This window comes from Sus scrofa, chromosome 13 (genome assembly GCF_054392235.1).
Source record: "Sus scrofa isolate SSC_HxYL_T2T_F1_AM1 chromosome 13, Sscrofa_HxYL_maternal_Yorkshire_Landrace_v2.0, whole genome shotgun sequence".
In the NCBI taxonomy this organism is placed as follows: domain Eukaryota; kingdom Metazoa; phylum Chordata; class Mammalia; order Artiodactyla; family Suidae; genus Sus; species Sus scrofa.
In genome coordinates, this window is record NC_139395.1 from 183,711,127 (window position 1) to 183,732,874 (window position 21,748).

Below are 21,748 nucleotides of genomic sequence, written 5' to 3' on the forward strand. Positions count from 1 at the left end.
TCTGTCCTTTGGGCAATGAGAAACTGAAGTTTTTCAAGTGGGAGAGTGAGGAGGAAAATGTGATTTGCAAATGATGATTTGATGTTCAGGAAGTTGGAGAAATAAATAAAAATGAAGGTGTGGAGTATAGTCAGCATAAGCTACTATGTAGTCTAAGCACGAGGCAATAAAAATCTCTGCTAAGGTAGATTAAAGAGAAGTCACCCCAGGGAATCATAATGGTTCTGTTAAGAAGGAGTGGAAGCAGAGTATCTCTGATGATGCAAAGTTTTAATTCACGAATTCATGGAGGAACAAACCTGCGTTTTAAAAGCAGCTCAGGTCCCTGCTGTTGCGTGGGTTCGATCCTTGGCCCAGGAACCTCGATATGCCATAAGCTCAGCCAAAAAATAAAGTGAAATAAATTAAAAAAATTTTTAAAGTGTGAAGTCAGAAAAGGGAATGTGAGGTGTTTTTGAAGGGGGGAGTGTAGGCAAAGGGGATCTTTTTTGCTCTAGAAATACTAATCTTGAGAAAACGAAGGTCTATCCCAAAGTAAATAAAAAGTGAGCAGAAATATTTATAGCACAGTTAACTTCTGGAAATTTGTAAAGGTAGAAGTTGTCATTTAACCAAGAACTTGTGGGATTTTTTTGTTTGTTTTGTTTTGTTTTGTTTTAAGTTCCATACTTGGATGGCTTCAGATTCCACAGGATAAGTCTAGACAATGGAGAAAACTAGTGCAGCATATTGCTATACGTGATTTTTTGGATTTCTCCTGTTGTTTCAGAGGAGCCCCAAAGCAGAGAACAGAGGCAGACATGGATGCACAAGATTCTACAGTATTATGACAAGGATTTGTGTGACCTTCAGCTCAACATCTACCTGTAGGGGATAAGTGGGAAATGACTGATAGAGAAGTTTCCTTAGAAAAAAGATTTAAAGTGCTATAGGGTTACCTCCTCCTCAACCAAAGCCTAATGGAGGGATTCAGAAATCACTTAGCGGGTTGACATGCCTGCCCTGAAAGTGAGTATTTGCAGATTGATACTTAACTCACACATTAAAAATGTCTAAGGACAAGACATGTGAAAAGGCCAGGATAACAGAGTGACTAGAGGAGAAACAGTGAGAACAAGAGAGGTTAAGTATGTGGATTGCCTGTGGTCCAATCCATCAGTTAGGCCAGCTGTGGAGAATGAGTACAGCTCTTTCATTTACCTTTCTTCATAGATGCAATGATTTCCTCTGTAGTTTTAGCAATGCAAGATTGCTATCCATACAAGAATTTACAAGTTAACACAACTAAAGACTAACTTTAAAATTTTAAACTTGGGCTTGTGATACATACACATGCATAGTCTTCAGGGTAAATTTATTGGGAATTGGGAGAGGAATATAAAACTAGAAATTTAAGTGAACCTTACATTTGTGATTAATCTTATTTATCAGTATGTTTGTTGAATAAAAAAAATGCTCATATTTCCCAACATTAACCAAGCAGAGCATTTCTGTAGAATCTGATGGTTAGCACCTTTTGTTTATCCTTTTCCAGAATATCAATCCTTTGTATTTTCTACATTGTTTCCTCCTCTTTTACTGTACACCATATTTATTCCTACATCTGTATCTTTCCCAAATACTCAGCCTCCTCTTTAATTCTCTTTTGATTTTGCTTTACTCAGATTATGCCTTCAACATAGAAAAGAAAGCCCATTATGCTATTCTCTATTTGAATGAATTTGCTTATGTTCTTCTGTTTCTATTCTGAAAAGTAAGTAAAAGGGAAAGAGAAGAAACATGTCCTCATTTATCCCAGCTCCTAAGCAAATGTAAGTTCTAAGTCCTTCAGAGATTATTTCCTGAAGATCTCACTGATTTAAAATTTTTAAGAGCAGTGAAAATTCATGATGCAACAATGACCAAATATTAGTACAATATAAAATTTATAATCTACAGTTTATTTCCTCATTTGTATATTGGATAGAAGGAATCTAGGTTCAGAGAAGCTTAGTAAATTAATCAAGAACATACCACATTAATGAAAGCTCGAGGCACAAATTTGCACCTAGTAAATAAATAAGTTCTGGAGATCTTATGTGCGGCAGAGTGACTATCGATAGCAATATTGTATTAAAAGCTTCAAAGTTGTTAGGAGAATAGATATTAGTTGTTCCCATCCCCCCAAAATAAATAATAATTATGTGACATCATAGAGGCATTAGCTAATGCTATAATGGTAGTCATATTGCAATATGTAAAAGTATCAAATAGAAAAACATTTGTCAGAGAAATATAAATGGCATATAACATTATGTAATGTTATATGTCAATTATTTTTCAATTAAAAAATTCAAAACTTTGTTTTCTGAAACCATATGCTGGACACTGATGAAATTTATCCATGTAACACTCTACACTTTGTAGTTTAGAATAATTTGAAGTACTATATCTTCCCAAAGCTTAGTATACTTGCTTTATATCAACATATGTTAGGATGGAAATAAAAATTTCCTACAACTATTTCAAATATTTCTTTGTTGGGGCTGGTGAGGATAGAGCCCCTTACAGTTATTTTAAATAGTATTCATGTATTCATAGCTTCTAAAGCTGAAATGAAAATCCTTGCTTTTGTTCCCAAATTTGGAATTCAAGAACTGTGAAAATGTAAGAATACTCACTGTAGTTACCACTGGGACCTAATTCTTGCGACAGTAGTTTGACAATTCTACTTATTCACTAAAAACAATATTTCACTCAATGACAAGGGAAGCATTTTTGTCATTAAATTTATATTTTTACAGAACTATACTTCTGGAAAGCTTAATTATTAATTTTGGAGAATCTACAGAGTTTTCAAGGATTTAACAACTGCTATTCCCATGCTCATCCAAAATGTATCTTAAGTTTTTTAATAGATGTTCAATGGAAGAGATACAGGGAATAACAAGTAATGTAGTCCCTTGCCAAGGCCATCAAAACATTTCATTCCTTGCTAGAGTGATGCAGAATACATTTGCATAAATAAATGCCAAAATACCCTACCTTGAAATGACTTTGATTTGGTCCATGCTCTCATTTTTCTCCCATGAAACTTAGATTAGCAAACAGATCTCCGTCTCCTGAATTACTGCTATCTTTGGTACTTGGTTTTTCTTTATCAACTGAACTTTATCCAGAGGCTTTTTAATTATTTTGGTTATCTCAATTTGTTTTATTTCAAATGTATGTGACAAAAGCACAGTTGGTGGTAACTAAAATATATTTAATTTTTGTTTTTAATGTTTTGATAAATTTAGGTATAAAGTAATAGTATCATGATTCAAAACAAGGCTTAGAGATAATGTCCTTCAGTAGGTAAAACAATAACACTATGTTTTATCTTAAGTAATGCCTGTTAATTGCTTCTTAATCAGATGACTTAAAACTATGCACATATACAAACTTAATATTTGTAGTATGTAGAAGCAAACCTTTTAAAGATAAAGATATCTCTGGTCATAAAATGATTAATCTGTATGCAGAAATCATCAAAATGAAAATCAATACCTGAAAATTGGCTACTAATATTATGCTATTTCATTAACGTGTAATCATGGACTGATTATCATATCTTTAAATATTTTCAGTTATAACAATAAAATTTTAAAACAAAGCTTTTTAAATTTAGTGATTATGGAATTTACCAAACATTGTGAATATAAATCTGTAGACAATACATATCTGCTCTTGGAAGATTATTATGGCTCCAGATGCCAGTATGATGAAATGTCACTTAAAAGAGCACTTTTTTTGGTAGAACTCTGAGGTTATTATTCTGATATTACAAAAAAATTAAGTATCAGAGAAATTGATACAATTCAAATAAAAGGTACCTGGTTGTAAGTTAAAATAGTTTTAAGTTAAAGTAAAATTGGGTTTATTTCTCTTGGAAGAGACATTTATGTTTGACTTTTACATATGTACAAGAATTTAAAAGGAGAGTTACTGCTCTGTTTTGATCAAGATCCCCAAAGTATATTGCTACCAGTTAGTAAGTTAGCTCATGTAATCTCATGACAGCGAGGGGGTGAAAGTCTTAGATCTAAACATACAGGCCTCTAGTGTACTCTGTTTGCTTACCTTTGCATATCAGCCTCTGTACTGGCTGAATTCAGTGGTGATGTAAGAGTCTTATTGTGGCCTTTGGACTGTGATGCTGCATTTGATGCTTTGGATGCCTCCATTGCCTTCATTCTTGAGACCCCTGCTCTTGGCAATCTTAAGGAATTTATGGACTCCTATAGAGCACATGTCAGAGTAATACCTCAGTCAGGGTCATCTACCTAGATCAGCATTTGTCATTAAAGTGAAATGCAAACCAGACAATGACTTACATATGTTATTTAAAATTTTTTAGTAGCCACACTAAGAAAAACTTTAAAGAAGCAGGTAAAGTTTATTTAATAATATATTTTTCCCAATAGGTCTAAAATGCTATCAAACCAACAATTAATTAATATAAAAGATTGATAATGAAATATTTTACTTTATATTTTCTTCCTAAGTTTTCAAAACACAGTATTTATTTTCCAACTATAGCCCAGATTGATCTAGCCTAATTGCTAAGTGTTTAATAGGCACATGTCGTTACTGACTACCATATTGGGCAGTGCATTTTTAAACACCTCTCCCAACCAGGCTGTATACAGTTATATCACCCCTGAATTATGATGGCTCGATGAACACTAGGACAGACTGTGTGCCTTATTCACCAGGACAATGGGCCTCTATGTCTTATTTAATGGTTTGATAAGAGTTACATCTCAGCTTTCCATCAACATATCTGGGACATTGACTCTGACTTTCTCACTCCATCCCTTTCTTTATCTAAGTCTCTATTTCCTCCTACAAGTAAGCCTCCTCATTTCCTTCCTGCTACAGGGGGGCTTCTTTATATCGCGTTCTGAGTTCTCCACACCAGCGTGGTCTGGTGGATCTTCAAAGTCACAAGCACCAGATTTTCACTTGTTTCTATGACTGTAAGGAATTTAGAAAATATATCTCTCTTGCTCAAAAACATCTGGCTGTTAAGACTACGGTCTCTCTAGGCATTTGAGAAAATTATTATGATAATCCTCCTTTCTCTTTGCATTCTGATTTAACAATCTTCTCTGAGGTAGAGAGATGCATGTGGACAGTGGTGTGCTGAGAGTTAACAACCTCTGTTTTTGTTTGTTTTTTTTTGGTGGGGGGAGCATGTTGATTTGTAGTGATTGCCTATTTCTTTTGTCTCAAAACCATGCTCTCCCACAGAGCTGACATGAAATCATTATTAAAGTCAGAAATGAGAAATACCATAAATATTTCTACCACACAGATATAGTGTAGCAAGTAACCTTAAGGGCACAAATATTTAAAAATGTAATAAAATAATTAACAAAGATGTGTTGAGTACTTATTACCTTTGTTTTAAATATAATTTATTTAGATGTCAATTTATAGGATTTAATTTTTAACAACAAACATTTTGCAAGATTCCTGAAAATTTAGCCATCAATTTCTGCAAGCCAAAACAAGTCAGATCCAGAAAAATACTTGCTCTGAATCACTAGAGGGAAAAGATATATAAAGAAATGTCAATACTTCTTGGAGTTCCCATCGTGGCTCACAGGCTAATGAGCCTGACTAGTACCCATGAGGATGCAGGTTGGATCCGTGGCCTCGCTCAATGGGTTAAGGATCCAGCACTGCCATGAGCTGTGGTGTAGTTGCAGACGTGACTCGGATCTGGTGTTGCTGTGGCTGTTGTGTAGTCTGGCAGCTGTAGCTCCAATTTGACCCCTAGCCTGGGATCCTCCATATGCCATGGGTGCAGCCCTAAAAAAAAAAAAAAAAAAGTACTGCTGTGAACATAGAGGTGTATGTATCTTTTTGAATTATAGTTTTGTCTGTATATATGCCCAAGAGTGAGATTGCTGTGTCACATTCAGTATTTAGTTCTCTGAGGAAACCACATACTGTTCTCCATAGTGTTTTTACCAATTTACATTCCCACCAGCACTGTAGAATGGTTCCCTTTTCTCCACACCCTCTCCAACATTTGCTATTTGTTATTAGTGACAGCCATTCTGACTGGTGGTACCTCACTGTAGATTTGATTTGCATTTCTCTAATAATAAGTGATATTGAGCATCTTATCATGTGCCTACTGGCCATCTGCATGTCTCTTTGGAGAAATGTCTATTTAGGTCTTCTGCCATTTTTCAATTGGTTTGTTTGATTTTTTGTTTTAGAGTTGTATGAGTTATTTTACGTTTTGGAGCTCAAGCCCTTTTTGGTTGAATCACTTGCAGCTATTTTCTCCCATTCCTTAGGTTGTCCTTTTAGGGCCACACCTGCAGCATATGGAGGTTCCTGGGCTAGGGGTCGAATCAGTTGCCTACACCACAGCCACAGCAACATGGGATCTGAACTGTGTCTGTGACCTATACCACAGCTTACTGCAATGCCAGATCCTTAACCACTGAGCAAGGCCAGTGATCAAACCCATGTCCACATGGATACTAGTAGGGTTCATTAACCTCTGAGCCATGATGGGAACTCTGGTTGTCTTTTCTGTTTATGTTTTCCTTTGCTGTGCAAAAGTTTGCAAGTTTGATTAGTATTCCATATATACAGTGAAATAATACTCAGCTATAAAAAAGAATGAAATAATGCAATTTACAGCAACATGGATGCAACTAGAGATTACCATACCAAGTGAAGTAAGTGAGAAAGAGAAAGACAAATACCATATGATATCACTTATATGTGGAATCTAAAATATGGCACAAACAAACCCACTACAAAACAGAAACAGACTCACAGACATGGAGGTTGTGGTTGCCAAGGGGAAGGGAGGGATTAGGAAGGACTGGGAGTTTGGGGTTAATAGATGCAAACCATTACATTAGAATGGATAGACAGTGAGGTCTTACTGTATAGCATAGGAAGCTATATCCAATCTTGTGGGATAGACCATGATGTAAAAGAATATTTAAAAAAAAGAGGAATGTATATGTATATATGACCAAGTCACTTTGCAGTACCAGAGAAATTGGCACAACATTGTAAATCAAATATAATTTAAAAGTTAAAAAAAAGAAACTTGAACACAGGGGGAAAAATGTCAGTGTATATGGGAACACAAATATTTCTTAGAAATACTGATTACATTTTTTAAAAATATATACCCAGAAGTGGGATTGCTGGATCATATGGTAGCTCTGTTTTTAATTTTTAAAGGAAACTCCATATTATTTTCCAAGAGGTTGCAGCATTTTACATTTCTACCAACAGCGTACAAAGTTTTCTGTTTCTCCACATCTTCACCAACACATATCATCTTCTGTTTTGCTGATGGTAGCCATCCTAACAGATATGAGATAGTATATTATTGTAGTAATAATTTACATTTTCCTGATAAGTAATGATCAGTAAATGATCAATGATAAATTGAGCATCTTTTTATATACCTATTCACCATTTGTATGTCTTCTTTGGAGAAATATCATTTCAAGTCCTTTGCCCATTTTAAAAATCAGGATATTTGGGGTTTTTTTGTTATTGACTTGTAAGAGTTCCTTTTATCAGATAGATCCTTTGCATATGTTTTCTCCCATTCTGTAGGTTGCCTTTTCATTTTGTTGGTTATTTACTTTGCTTTGTAGAAGTATGATGTAGTCTAACTGATTTATTTTTGTTTTTATGCTTATGATTTTAGTGTCATAAGAAATCATTGCTAAGACTTATGTCAAAAAGGTTTCCCCATATGTTTTCATCTGGGATTTGGGTAGTTTCAGGTCTCATGTTTAAGCCTTTACTCCATTTTGAGTTGATTATTTCCCCATGGTGTATTCTTGGCACTGTTGTCAAAAATCATTTGATCATAGATTCATGTGTTTATTTCTGGACTTTGTATTTTATTTCATTGGTCAGAATATCTGCCTTATGTCAGTACCATACTATTTTAAATACTGCAGCTCTAATATAAATCAGTGCGATGCCTCCAGCTTTCTTCTTATTTCTCATGGTCACTTTGACTGTTCTGGGTCTTTTGTGATTCCACATGAATTTTAAGGTTGTTTTTTAATATTTCTTAAAAATTCCATGGAAATTTGAATCGCTTTTGGTAGTAAGGACATTTTAACAATATTCAGTCTTCCAATCCATGAACATGGGATGTCTTTTCACTCATTTGTGTCTCTTTTAATTTTTTAATCAATATCTTTTAGTTTTCAGTGTACAATATCAGGTTAAATAGAAGTGGTGAAAGTGGCATCCCTGTCCTTTTCATGATCTTAGGGGGAAAGCTTTCAATTTTTACTTGTTGAGTATAATGTTAGCCATGGGCTTTTCATAAATTGCCTATATATGTTGGGGTACATTTTCTCTGTTCATAGATTATTGAGCATTTTTATTATGAAAATGTATTGCATTTTGTCAAGTGCTTTTCATCATGTGTTGATATGATCATATGATTTTTATCCTTCATTATGTTAATGTAATGTACCACCTTTATTGATTTGCATTGAATCATTCTTGCATGCCAGGGATAAATCTCACTTGGTCACGCTTTTAGACCATGAGCAAAACTTCACACCAAGTTACATAAGATAGGTTTTTAAAATATTCCTTGAAGTTAAAATTTACTCTGGCTCTAGTATAGATGAAGCCTAGAAAATGTGTAAAAAACCTCATGTCTTCTGGAAGCAACAATATGGCAAAAACCTTATTGGAATCTATCAGTTCATGATTTCAAATTAGGTTTTGCAATGTATTATTTAGTCTTTTTAACAGAGTTTAGTCTTGGGTTCCTTTCTATAAAATGAATATAAATTGTTCATGAATGGTGGCCATAATGGTAAAAAAAATTTAAGCATGAAAAATAGCAGTGCTATTATTGTGAAGGTGATTAAAATCCCTATTTTCCACTTTAGAAAATCTTACAGATAGCACAAAAATGAACACAGTGATAGGTTTGTACAGAGCTCAAAGGCAATAAATTTACCAAATAATAAACAATATGGCATTTGCCCCATAGAATATAATTGAGTACTTCATAAATTTTTTAGCTTGATGAAAAAATGATTATTAATTTAAATCTGCTTTTGAATTTAGTTTGCTAGTATTTTGTTGAGGATTTTTATATCTCTGCTCATCAGGAATATTGGTCTATATTTTTTTTTCCTTGTGTCATCTTCATCTGGCCTTGATTTCAGAGCAATGCTGGCCTGATAAAATGAATTGAAAATATTCCCTCCTCTTCATTTTTCGGGAAGAATTTGAAGAGAATTAGCATTAATTCTTTTAATGTGGGATAGAATTCAGTAGTGAAGCTATATGTTCCTGGGCTTTTATTTTGTTGGGAACGTTGTGATTTCTGATTCAATGTTCTTACTAGTACTTGGTGTACTAGGGAACAGTTCAGTGAACATAAAGCTACAGTTTTTAGATAAATTTGCTATACAACATAGTACCTATTTATAACAGTATGGTAGCATGCATTTCAAAATATAAAAGAACAGATCTCATGTTAAATACATTTGCCGCAAAAACAAAATACAAGAGAACACAAGGAAACTATGGGAGGTGTTGGATGTAACTATTATCTTGATTGTGGTGATATATCATGGGTCTTGGCATATGTCTAAACTCATTAAATTGTACACATTAAGTCTGTGCAGCTCTTTGTATATCTGTGATTCCTTAATCAAGCAGTTAAAAATTGTGAATGAGAAAACATATTAATGTGTTTCATAAAAATTTAATTCTCATTACACAAACACTGAGTTAGCTAAGACAGGTTGTTAAAATATTCCTTAGAGTTAAAATTTTCTCTGGCCCTGCAGAGAAGATAGGAACTGTAGAAAGTGTAAAGGAACCTCACATTTCTGGAATCAACAATCTGGCAAAAACATTGGAGTCCGTCAGTTCATAATTTCAAGTTAAGTCTTACAGTGTATTATTTAGTTCATTTAACAGAGCTGAGTCTCAGGTTCCTCTCTTAAAATGAATCTAAATACTTCATGAACAGTGACTATAAAGACACAACAAATTTAATCATGAAAAATGAGGGATGCTACTAATGTGAAACTGAGGAAAATCCCTCCTTGAGCAAAATTGTTGAGAAGGCACTAATGTGAACATAGTGAAACTCATATTTTATAGAACTCACAGTAAGTGAACCTTAAATATTCCCCAAAGACTGAGGTAGTCTTTCGTTAAGACAACTCTATAAAGCCCTATGAAAAATGTTAATACAAACTCTACTTTATTCTCCTGCAGTGTGTTTATTTAACTTAATAAAATTAGGGTACAACCTGGTATAAATCTCATGTTCCTAAGTTTGCCTCTCCCAAGATGTAGTGCTGATAATATCATTAAATCAACATCTAATTTGATTGTCTATTGAAGTTTTCTTATAATATATAACAAGCAATAAATTTATCAAATAATAAACAATATGGTATGTATCCCACATAATATAACTGTGTACTTCAAAAACTCTTAACATTGGTGAAAAAATTTCTCAGTTATGATTTTGATAAAAATTTTCTTTAGCTTAATAGTTTCTGAAATATGAAATATTAAAAATTGCCCAAGGGAAGATTCTATAATATAAAATTTAAAATTATGTCCAGTGTCTCTTCTTTCCTTTTTCCCATGTGGTAGAAACTACTGGTTTTTATCAGAGGTCACGGACACCAGATTGAGGACAACATTTCTCAGTCTCCTTTTATCTATGGAGCAGACCATGTGACTGATTTCTAGCTGATGGGATTGAAGGAGAGGTTTTATAGAGCAGCTCTAGGAACCATCTTTAAAAGGAGGCCACACATATCTGTGATCATTTTTGCTTTCCTTATTTCTCTTACTTCAAAGTATCCCAGAACTACCATCCTTGGTCATAAGAATGAAGGTCACCTTTTTAGGAATGGGGAAACTTGAACTGGAAGGAGACTAACTCTTTGAGGGAACAGAGTTGACTTACTAGTTCTAAAATGCTTATATTAGAATGTTACTTATTAAGACAGAAAGAAACTCCTGTAATTAAAGCATTGCTATGATTTAAATTGCTTCTTTTAAAAAGTTATTCCTTATTATGGATTATCCAGCAGGCATATATTAACTCATATACTTTTTATCTATTTTAATCTTTTTTATCTGTCTTATTTTTATCATGAACATTTCACTTCATTAAAGATTTTGTGAATTTAACTAAAAAATAATTTTAGGCCTAGTTATATTGTTAAAAAAAAACTATATTAAAATAGAATTTATACATTTATTGATGGTTACTTGTGTTTATTTAATAATCCAATTAGCCATTTCAATATTCTTAAGGGAGCTCTTTAATTTTGTTTTTTTGTAAAGTTATTGATATTTATATCTCAATATTTATCACATATAGTAATTTAAATGATGCATGTTCCATTTGGGAATTATTACTTACCAAAAATTCTATGTTTTTTATTACATACATGAATTTCCCAAGTATGGTATTTCAGTAAAAAATGTTTATTATACTATATTCTCAAAAAGGGGAAAACTTAGTAATTAACTTGAATTTATATTTCCAAATTTATACTTATGAAATTCATACAATTTTAATTAAAAAGTTAAAATAGGATTTCCTGTTGTGGCTCAGTGTTAACAAACCCAACTAGTATTCATGAGGAAGCAGGTTCAATCCTTGGCCTTGCTCAGTGAGTCAAGGATCTGGCATTTAGGTGAGCTATGGCGTAGGTCACAGATTCAGCTCAGATATGACATTGCTGTGGCTGTGGAGTAGGCTGGCAGCTACAGCTCTGATTAAACCCCTAACCTGGGAATCTCCATGCTTTGGGTGAGGCCCTAAAAAAATTAAATAAATCAATGAATAAATAAGTAAAAAGTTAAAACTGAAGCCATTAAACAGATAACCTCATATCAAGCCAAAAGAAAGAAAAGGAGACTTCTCATTTAAAGCATTAGCTCATCAATATTAAATGAAAACAAAGACGAGAGTCTGCAGAGAAGATATTTTGGAAGTGTTGTTTAGTCTCTAGCCTCATCAGGTAACATTTGTAAATGGGGATAAAGAAAGTCAAGCAAGCACAATAATTTGAAGTTAGTGGTTGTTAAATGGGGCTTGAAGAAGTTAATATTTTTTAGTTGCTTTTTAAAAAATTTTTTTTTGATTTTGACATTTTACAGCTACCATTGAGTGGGAGTATAGAAAGGCACTTTTCCAGTCTACATTTTCTGGCTACCTCTTATGAAATTACAAAAATCTCTGTTAGGACAAAGTGGCAGCTCCATCTGTTAGCTTCCTTCATAAAATAAAACCTGAACACACAAGATTGTGGTGTCTGAGTGCTAATGTTATTTGAGTATGATATCCAGAAGAAACTTTGTATGTAATATTTCTAAATATTATTTTTAGAGTTTTATGAAAAAGGTGTCAAGTTACAAATATTTATTACTCCAGAGCAATATTTTTCTAAGAAAATATTTCTCTTTCTCTTCTTGGTCAAAGAAATATGTTGTTGGATGTTTTGGATCAGTTTTAAATCTTGGGGAAGATGTAAATTCCATATATAGAGAGAAAATATCAATTGCCTAAATGTATTTCTCAATATGTTGTTAATAAAATTGCTGTTTTAAATAACTTCCTATCTAATCTTGAAGCATATATCATTTGTTGTAATAAATATTTAGATATATATTCACTATAATTGACTTGTAAAATAGATAATATATTAACCTGGTGTTGCTTTTGAGTGCTCTAAAAGCTATAGATATAATTACTATTGAGTTATAAATCATCAAGTAAGAGCCCTACAAACAAAACAGGATTCTTTAATTAGTATCTTAAAAGAAAGTGCTATCAGCAGTTACTTGAGTGAAAATAGGTAGGTGGGGACTTTGACTTGACGAAGAGCTAAGAGGAGCTCAAAGGAGTAAAATATATTTTCGCTGTTAATCTATCTCATGAATTTTGACATCCTTGTATAGAAAAATGAAAACTGGCAATTGCTAATGTCTATGAAGAGATCCAGGAAATGGACATAGTAGAAACTGTGGTGACATGCAGGTAGAATTTTCCAAGATTTTTCAGTCTTTGGAAGAGGATAAACTTTTGTATCTAAGAAAAAAAAATCTATTATCAAAGTAATGGCATGTGTGGTGTAATTACAAAATTAAAAACTATAAAGTTAATTGAAATTATAAAATTAAAGCCTTAATCTCTTCTATTGCTGAGAACACACTTAATTCTAATCCCTTCATTATCTCTGTGCTATTGTTCTCTATTCAGGCTGATCTTCATCATTCTTATTCTACAGCATTTCACATCTACTGACCTCTTTTTACCTATGGGCTAACCAAAGTTGATAAAACTGTAGGCATGGCTACCACCAGAAAAATGTCTGGGTTCTAGGAGTTCTACATTTTCTTTCTTTTCAACATAATGAAAAATTATTAATGAAGCAAACCAGAGGAAAGAATAAGGAAGCAATATATTTATTTGTAAGGAGACAGTAAGGTGAAACAGAAATAGGTAAGCCAAAAATGATGTTAGTTCAATTCAACTAACACTTTCTGAATTCCTGGACTTGGAATGACATTGTTTCTAAGTAGTGGTACCCCAACCCTCAAGGAACTGGACATCCACTGAAAAGGGGATATGTATATATTTTTTAATGTTAAATACAAGCATTATGAGAGTTGAAGGAATGAATATATAAACAGAGCTGACATGCACAGGATTTCCTGTGTGCACACAAAGGTGATTCAGAAAACTTTCCCTGACAAAGAATGACACCCGGCTGAATCTTAATGGAAGAGTACTAATTAATGAAAAGAATTTAGAAAGAACCAGTGAAAGTATATTTGAGTCAAAGGTACCAGAATAATCAGAGACTATATCTGATATAAGGAATTCTGGAATTGGGGGGTTTAGTGACGAGGTATTGAAATAGGTGAAATAACATTGAGGACCAGAACCAGGGTCTTCTTACTTTAGACAGAGAAGACACATTGGATTTGAGAAATGTTTTGGAAGCAGAATTGTAAGGTCTTGGAATTGATTGATGTGTACAAGAAGAAACAAGCATCTAGGATGACTTGTTTATCTTGCATGATAGTGTGGATGGTAGTGCCAATGTGTGAGGTGAGATTCAGGATGTATAGTTCTGGTGGTGAAGATGAGGTGAACTCATTGAACAGGAAGGATCTGGAGAACAAGCAGAAATATATCTCCATCAGGCAGTATTATATGAAAATATGAAATCCATATGCCAGATTAGAGTTATATATCAGATATGAAAGTTACTAGTTTATGGTCTTGATTAAAATATGATAGTAGGAGTTCCCATTGGGGCTCAGTGGGTTAAGGATCCGGTGTAGGTTGCAGATGTGGCTTGGGTCTGGTGTTGGCCATGGCTGTGTTGCAGGCGACAGCTGCAGCTCCTATTTGCCCCTAGTCCAGGAACTTTCATATGCTGCTGTTGCGCCCTCCCCCCCAAAAAAGTTATAGAAAAACAGCCAAGTCCTTTAATTTAGTTTATATTTTCTCAGATCTTCTTTAAGGTTATAAATGTTATTTCATAAAACAACTTCACTGTCTTAAAAATGCAGCTATCCACTTTGAAAGTTCTCTAATATTCGATTCTCCTTCACTTCTGTGCACAGAGAAGGTAGAATTTCTCAGTCCCCTAGCAGATGGCCAAGACCTTCTGAATAATTCTGAGCTATGAAATGAGTGCAGGCTGATTTCTGTCATTTCTTTGCTGGGACTGTGAAGAACTCATGAACAATTTTCCTGTATTTCTCTGAGGGGTAATTGTAGAGGAGACATATTAAGGTAGTGGGTCCAAAAAGTAGAAGTACTCTGAGTCAGTGTTGCTGCGTGCGGACTGCTGTCCTGAAGTTGTCCAGAACTGCATCTGCCATTGAATAAATAAAAAATAAGCATTAGATGGGTTGATCCACCAAGTTTTGGAGATTGTAATTGAGCACAATCTACCTTATCTTGATCATTTATCATTCATAGTGTTCTTTGGCTCCAAAGAAAAACCTGTCACCTAATTACCTTTTGCCTTGTGTGAGTATCTCTAAATTAAGTTAGAGGAGGAGTTCCCATCGTGGCACAGTGGTTAACGAATCTGACTAGGAACCATGAGGTTGAGGGTTCGATCCTTGGCCTTGCTCAGTGGGTTAAGGATTTGGCATTGCCGTGAGCTGTAGTGTGGGCTGAAGATGTGGCTCGCATCCCCAGTTGCTGTGGCTTTGGTGTAGGCCAGTGGCTATAGCTCCAATTAGACTGCTAGCCTGGGAACCTCCATATGCCACGGGAGCGGCTCAAGAAAAGGCAAAAAGACAAAAAAATAAAATAAAATAAATCGGAAGAAAAAAAGAGGAAAGATGAAATCAGTGGAGTGAAATCAAACCACATGTTAGTAAAACCCCCAACACCATTTAATGGACTTTGGGTAGCTATCATGCTTTTTATAATTAAATATATTTCTCCTCCTTGCCCTCTCCAACTCTGTGAGGAAATAAAAATGTAGTTGTTAGAGACAATTTCTACTCAGGTCAAATCAGGAAGCTGTCTCACATTTTAGCTCTCTCATTGCTTGTATTCTTTTGATTACTTACACAATGTCTAAAAAAAAAGGTATGACTCACTGCATTTGTTTGTACTTGCAAATTTTTGCTATGTAATTTTTGCTGTAAATTAAGATATTTGTCATATTACATCCTTCTTCCTACATCTTGCCCTGAATCATGCTTCTGGGTAGCCTACCAAGTATTTCAAATTTCTTTTCTTTCTTTCTTTCTTTCTTTTTTTTTTTTTTTTTTTGTGTGTGTGTGTGTCTTTTTGTCTTTTCTATAGCCACACCCGCAGCATATGGAGTTCCATGCTAGGGGTCTAATTGGAGCTGTAGCCGCTGGCCTATGCTAGAGCCAAAACAACGCCAGATCTGAGCCACATCACAGTTTGTATGCGACCTACACCACAGCTCACAGCAATGCTGGATCCTTAACCCACTGAGTGAGGCCAGGGATGGAATCCACAACCTCATGGTTCCTAGTCAGATTAATTAACCACTGAGCCACAATGGGAACTCCTCAAGTTTTTTGTTATATCCCTTCACTTGCTTGTAATTACAGATAGAACCATGGAAAATTACTGGACATCAGATGATTTTACCACTTACAGCATAGAAACTAACCATCTTTCCCTAGGTGGTCTGAGAGATACTGTGCATGTATGTATGCACACATGCTTATCTTCTACATATGGTTAGTCTTAGATATGACAGTGAGTAGGAAGACAGAAGATTTTCTGTAAGGATTAAGGGGATCCAATAATCTCAAATTCTATGTCATTAAAGAGTGAATTTCATTTTGTAAAGGTACTTACATAAGTAACAAAATAAGTTGAGAAATATATATATAAATAAAAAAGCAGTCTGGCAGTCCTGTTGTAATGTGGTCTGTGTCCAGTTGGAGGGTTATGAGTAGTGAAACAATACTGACTGGTTATATAGATGAGGTATTCTTCTATAGAGAGTATCTCCTTTGAGAGAGGATTAAGCTAACCTGATTCTTTAGGACAATTACTTTTACCTATTTTTTAATTGTTACTAACCAAAATGTAATTCCAGTTCCAAAAAGTATACTTTGGCTTATTGGTATCATCTCTGTGCTAACTCAGGTAGCACAACATTCCTGACTGTTCCAAGAATTGTTGGCATTATACTTTTGGCTCTCACTGCAATAGTTCAGCCCAGCAATCTGTTCTCTCTTCCAGAACTGCTGCTTTTCTTTGAGTCTAATATTCCAGACTCTATTAGCAGGTCCTTGGGATATTGTCTGCATGCTGATGATCATAAACATGCTTTGTCTTTGATGTGCTCTTTCTGATGTCCCCATTTATGTTTACATGGTATTGCCTGATATACTGGGCCCTACTTGCTGCATGTTGTTTTGCATTCATCCATTAGTGGGTATTACAGAGAACATTCCTTCACTTGGGGAGAAAGTTGTAGATGTGCCAAGGCCTATCATCCTCTCCTTGTTTTATGAAGCATGTTGGGACCAGATGGTATTCTAAATAGAGCTTTTAAAAAGAGCCTTTCAACATGTTGTATTTCACGAGGTATTTTTCCCTCTTCTGGTGAATAGGTGATTTTTATGGGAAGTATGAGCCCCTTGTTCTTTATTTTTCTTCTTTTTGTAGACTCCTGAGACATTTCCATAAAGGGAAACAAATGAAAAGTGTATCTTTTCCAAACTTGGAAACATAATGAATAAAGGAGAGTTATGTTAAAATGCTTTTACATAATACTATTTCTTTTGAGTATTATAACAAACCTTAATATGGTAGAAAAATATCTCCACTTTAAAGTGGAAAACCTGAGACTCAGAAAGATTAAATTTCTTGACATTTGTCACAAAGAAAGTCTATGATGGAGCTAATCTGATAATCGTAATTTTGGTATTTTAGTTCTTACTCTTTCTGAAGTATTTATTAATGGCTTCTAGATCAAGCTCCAGATTATCACTACTTGCTCAGAAATGACAGCACAAAGAAGGAGGTAGATAAATTTACTTCTATTTTCTTTTTCCAAACCAAGAACAAGATATATTTAAGATTTTATAATTGATAATGAAGAAATAATCAATGACCTGAACATCAGTTACCAATACTTGATGAATATTAGAAAAGAAAAATAATACATGGAAAAATAGTTCTACCATAAGTATATATACCTGACAGGAAATACTTGTACCCAACCATTTTTGTTCATTTGGTGGGTTTTCTTTTCAAAACAAATATCAAATTAACTTAATCGTTAAATGCTTTGATCAAGATCTAATTGATAGACTGAAGATATGAATTTTTAATTTACTAATAGATGTTATTATTTCTCTCTCCTAGACTATTTCATGCTACCATTTTTATTCTCTATATAAGAAATCTATATTTCCTCTCATGGTCAAAAATATTAAAAATATAAAGTTTATGCCATTGCCTATAAGACCCAGAAATTCCTTTGCTTTCATTGGATCTGATTTAAATAAAATGATTAAAATTATTTCTTTTTCCAGGTTACCTCCAGGAAGAATAAATAAATTCTATAACTAAAGCCCTAAATACAGTAATAGTAAATGGTATAATTTCACAACTCCAACTTTAACTAAATGTAATAAAATATCATTTGAAGGGTAATCATTGTACAATATACATTTAAAATTCCACTGAATATTCACAAAAGGAAATTGAGGGGATTGTTTTAAAAATAAGTGAAAATTTCTAGGAAAGTTTTAATCATATTTTACATTTCTTTCTGTGAGTATATATTGTCATCATATTCTGTTTAACATAAAATGCTACTTTCCAACTGTGTATTGAACATGTCTTGAACTGTTCCAATTTCAAGGTACATGTAAAAAGTTCTTTTATGCTAAATGGAGAAAAAAAGACCTGAAAAGTTTCATATTTTCAAATTTAAAATTGATTTTGAGGTATATAAATTAAGCCACATCTAGAATGCAAGTTTGCCTTCACTGTTCTACCACCTTTAAAGTTTATTTTGTTCCCTCTTACTTAAAAATCCCAACTACAAATATCAGAACCATCAATCCCTCAGATGCCCTTTAGGTGGCGCACTGTCAAAGGCAAGATAGCCTAACCAGGCAATGACTATTCTTTAGTCCTATATTTCCTTTTCACCAAAAATTATATCAATTTTTATTGTCCCTTTTTTTGTTAAAGCATAAAGGCATATTTTAAATCTGTGTATAAATTATACAGAAGGTGTTAAACCCCAATAATATGTAGTTTCATGTGGCAAACTCTTAACTAAAACTTAATTTCTAATAGCATAGTTGCAGCAAAGTTGCAACACTGGCATGTCTCTCTCTCTCTAATTATATTTTTCTAGACCTGTTTTCTACTGAAAATCTCCCTGTACCAGTCTTAAATAAGGCTCATCCTACAATGACTTGGGACCCAGAAGAGAAAACTGTAACTATTTCTACTATGATTTTATATGTATTTACTTCTCTAACATAAGTATATAAATATTTGGCTTTAGTTCTGGGGATTCATACCCTTAATAAACAAAATTTATTGTGGACTTGAGGTATATTCTAGTCTCTGTGGAGCCTGCAGTCTAGTGAATTTCATAACAAATGAATTCCCACATTTCATTTATGTTATACTTCCTGTAATAGACATGCACTTTTCAGGTATTGGTCGTATACTCCTGGTCTGGCAGGTGGTCTTCAATGTATCATTTGAAATTTGTGATTTTACCAGCCCTTATCTATAGGGGATCCTCTGCATGTAGCCAGGCAGATAGAAAAAACATGGAACATAGAAAAGTCCTATTAACTGTATCTAGCTCATTTCCTGGAAGTGATGCATGTATTTCTGTTCACGTTCATTTGGCAAAAATAGCTGCATGCCTGAGATGCTGGGAGTGAGAAATCAACTCAAAACAACTTGCCTCAGAAAAATGGCAAGTCATAAACAGACATCAATATAGTGGTAAATATTAGACTACATTATTTGAAAGTGGAAACAGTCATTAAACATCCTGGATATAAATTATGTATAATTCAACTAATATATTAATGAGGTTATCTTGAGACACAGATAAAATTTATCTTCCAAAATTGTCTTACTGATCTTTAATTCCGCATCAAGGCACGTGTGTTTGTAAAGATTTTAGGGTTACAAACAATAGAGATCATTTAAAACTTGCTTTAAAACAGAAAGGATTACTTCTGAGAATTTTGTGTTGTGCTTCAGAATAAAAGAGCAAAAATATAGCAGTGTGGGGCTAGCACTGGGATCAGGGACAGATGCATTCTGAGGGCTTCAATGCTCGCTTGTCTCTAATGATTTCAGTACCTCCTCATCACCTTGTCTTTCTGGAGACTAGCCCTCAACTTCCCAGTTTTCAGGAGGTTGCAAGTTGCTTCTGCTCTAATTCTCAGATCTCTGCCTCCTATATTCTGGAGTAATGGTTGTGTTAGGTTCTTGTAACTGTAATTCAAGTTTCTAGAAGAAAGCACCTAATTTGTCGCCCTTGGATCAATTTTCTACCCCTAGACTAAACTACTGTAGGAAGACACATGGTATAAATCTAAGCTATTTATATCTGAAATGTACCTTGGTAACCTCTGCCTTATGGGCTGTAGCTCTAAAAAGGAACTAAAAGTGTGCAACTATCAAATATAAGAACTAAATCAACCTATCTGAATTAAGGGATATATAGATGAGACTGGGACTAGATGAAAAAGATGGGTAGATTTGAAGCCATTATAAACAGAATTGGAATGCCACACTAAACAAAGGCATGATGGCATGAGCAGTGATGATTTGGAAAAATCATATGGAAGGCATTGCAAAATCTGAATTGGAATGAAAAAGTATTCTAAAACTCTGCTCGATAGTTGCCCTGGTTGGAGGTGTTCAGGTATAAATTGTGACTATTTCAAATGTAATAATCAGGACATGGCTACTCAAATGCAGTTTTCTTTCCATTTATGCCTTTTAGTTATAAAAAAACAAGTTTCAATCATTTTTTTGAGGTTGACCTAGCCACATTATGTTAATTACAATATCTTAAAAATTTACTTATGGTTAAGAGCATTTATAATATATTTTCTGATTATTTTAGGAAATAAAATATTTTCCATAAAAGTTTTTACAACGCAATAGTTGACCTCATTAAACGTATACTTCTTCACCTAAACTTTCATTGTTTTACTTTGTGACATTTCTAGGACATTCAAGACTGACTTCATACTTTTAAATATAAAAGTTTAGGAACACAGAACTATGTAAATAAGTGATATGCTTAGTTCTTTAAAAAGTCAAAATGTATAAAATGCATGTACATTTTTGGCATTTTGTTGAGGTGTTTTTGTCCCCTTTTTTCTCAATAGGCATAATGAAACTGCAACAGAGATTAAATTTACAAAATATTTAACTATATATATTTAATATATATTTATATATTTAATATAGATTATATGTGTTAGTTTCAGGTGTGTAGCAAAGTGACTCAGTTATGCATACATATACAGGTATTCTTTTTCAGATTATTTTCCCTTATAGGTTATTAAAAATTATTGAGTACAGTTGGTCCTTGTTGATAATTTTATATATAGTAGTGTGTATTTGTTAATCCCAAACTCCTAATTTATTCCTACCCCTTTTAACCTTTGGTAACCATAAGTCTATTTTCTGTGACTGTGGGTCTATTTCTGTTTTATAAATAAGTTCATCTGCGTCATTTTTAAAGATTCCTATATGCTTTTAATTCTTCTATAAACTGTTTCTCTTCAGCTCTTCCACCATTAGGGCTAAACCATAAAATTTCTCACCTCAAGGAAGGAGAAGGCAAATGTTCTTTAAGAAAAGGGACTCATAGATCAGCTCTGAATCTCAAAGCTCACCCCCCAAACTTATGGTATACATTTTCCAAAATTTTAAAATCTCCCTTTATGTGTTAAGGTTAGAACTGATTGACTCTTCACTTTGCATGCAGGTTGTACAGGAGAGAGGAAGAAAGTCAAGACATGATGTAGGGGAACCCAAATTAGAGGAAATTGAAAACAGCGTGGTTCTGCTCTAGAAGGAAGAGCCCAAGAAATTAAATATAGAGTAAGGGACAGAAACTGTACCAAGTCAGGATAAGGGCACAGGGGAAGAGGGAGATGAATTTATTCTCCCTTCACC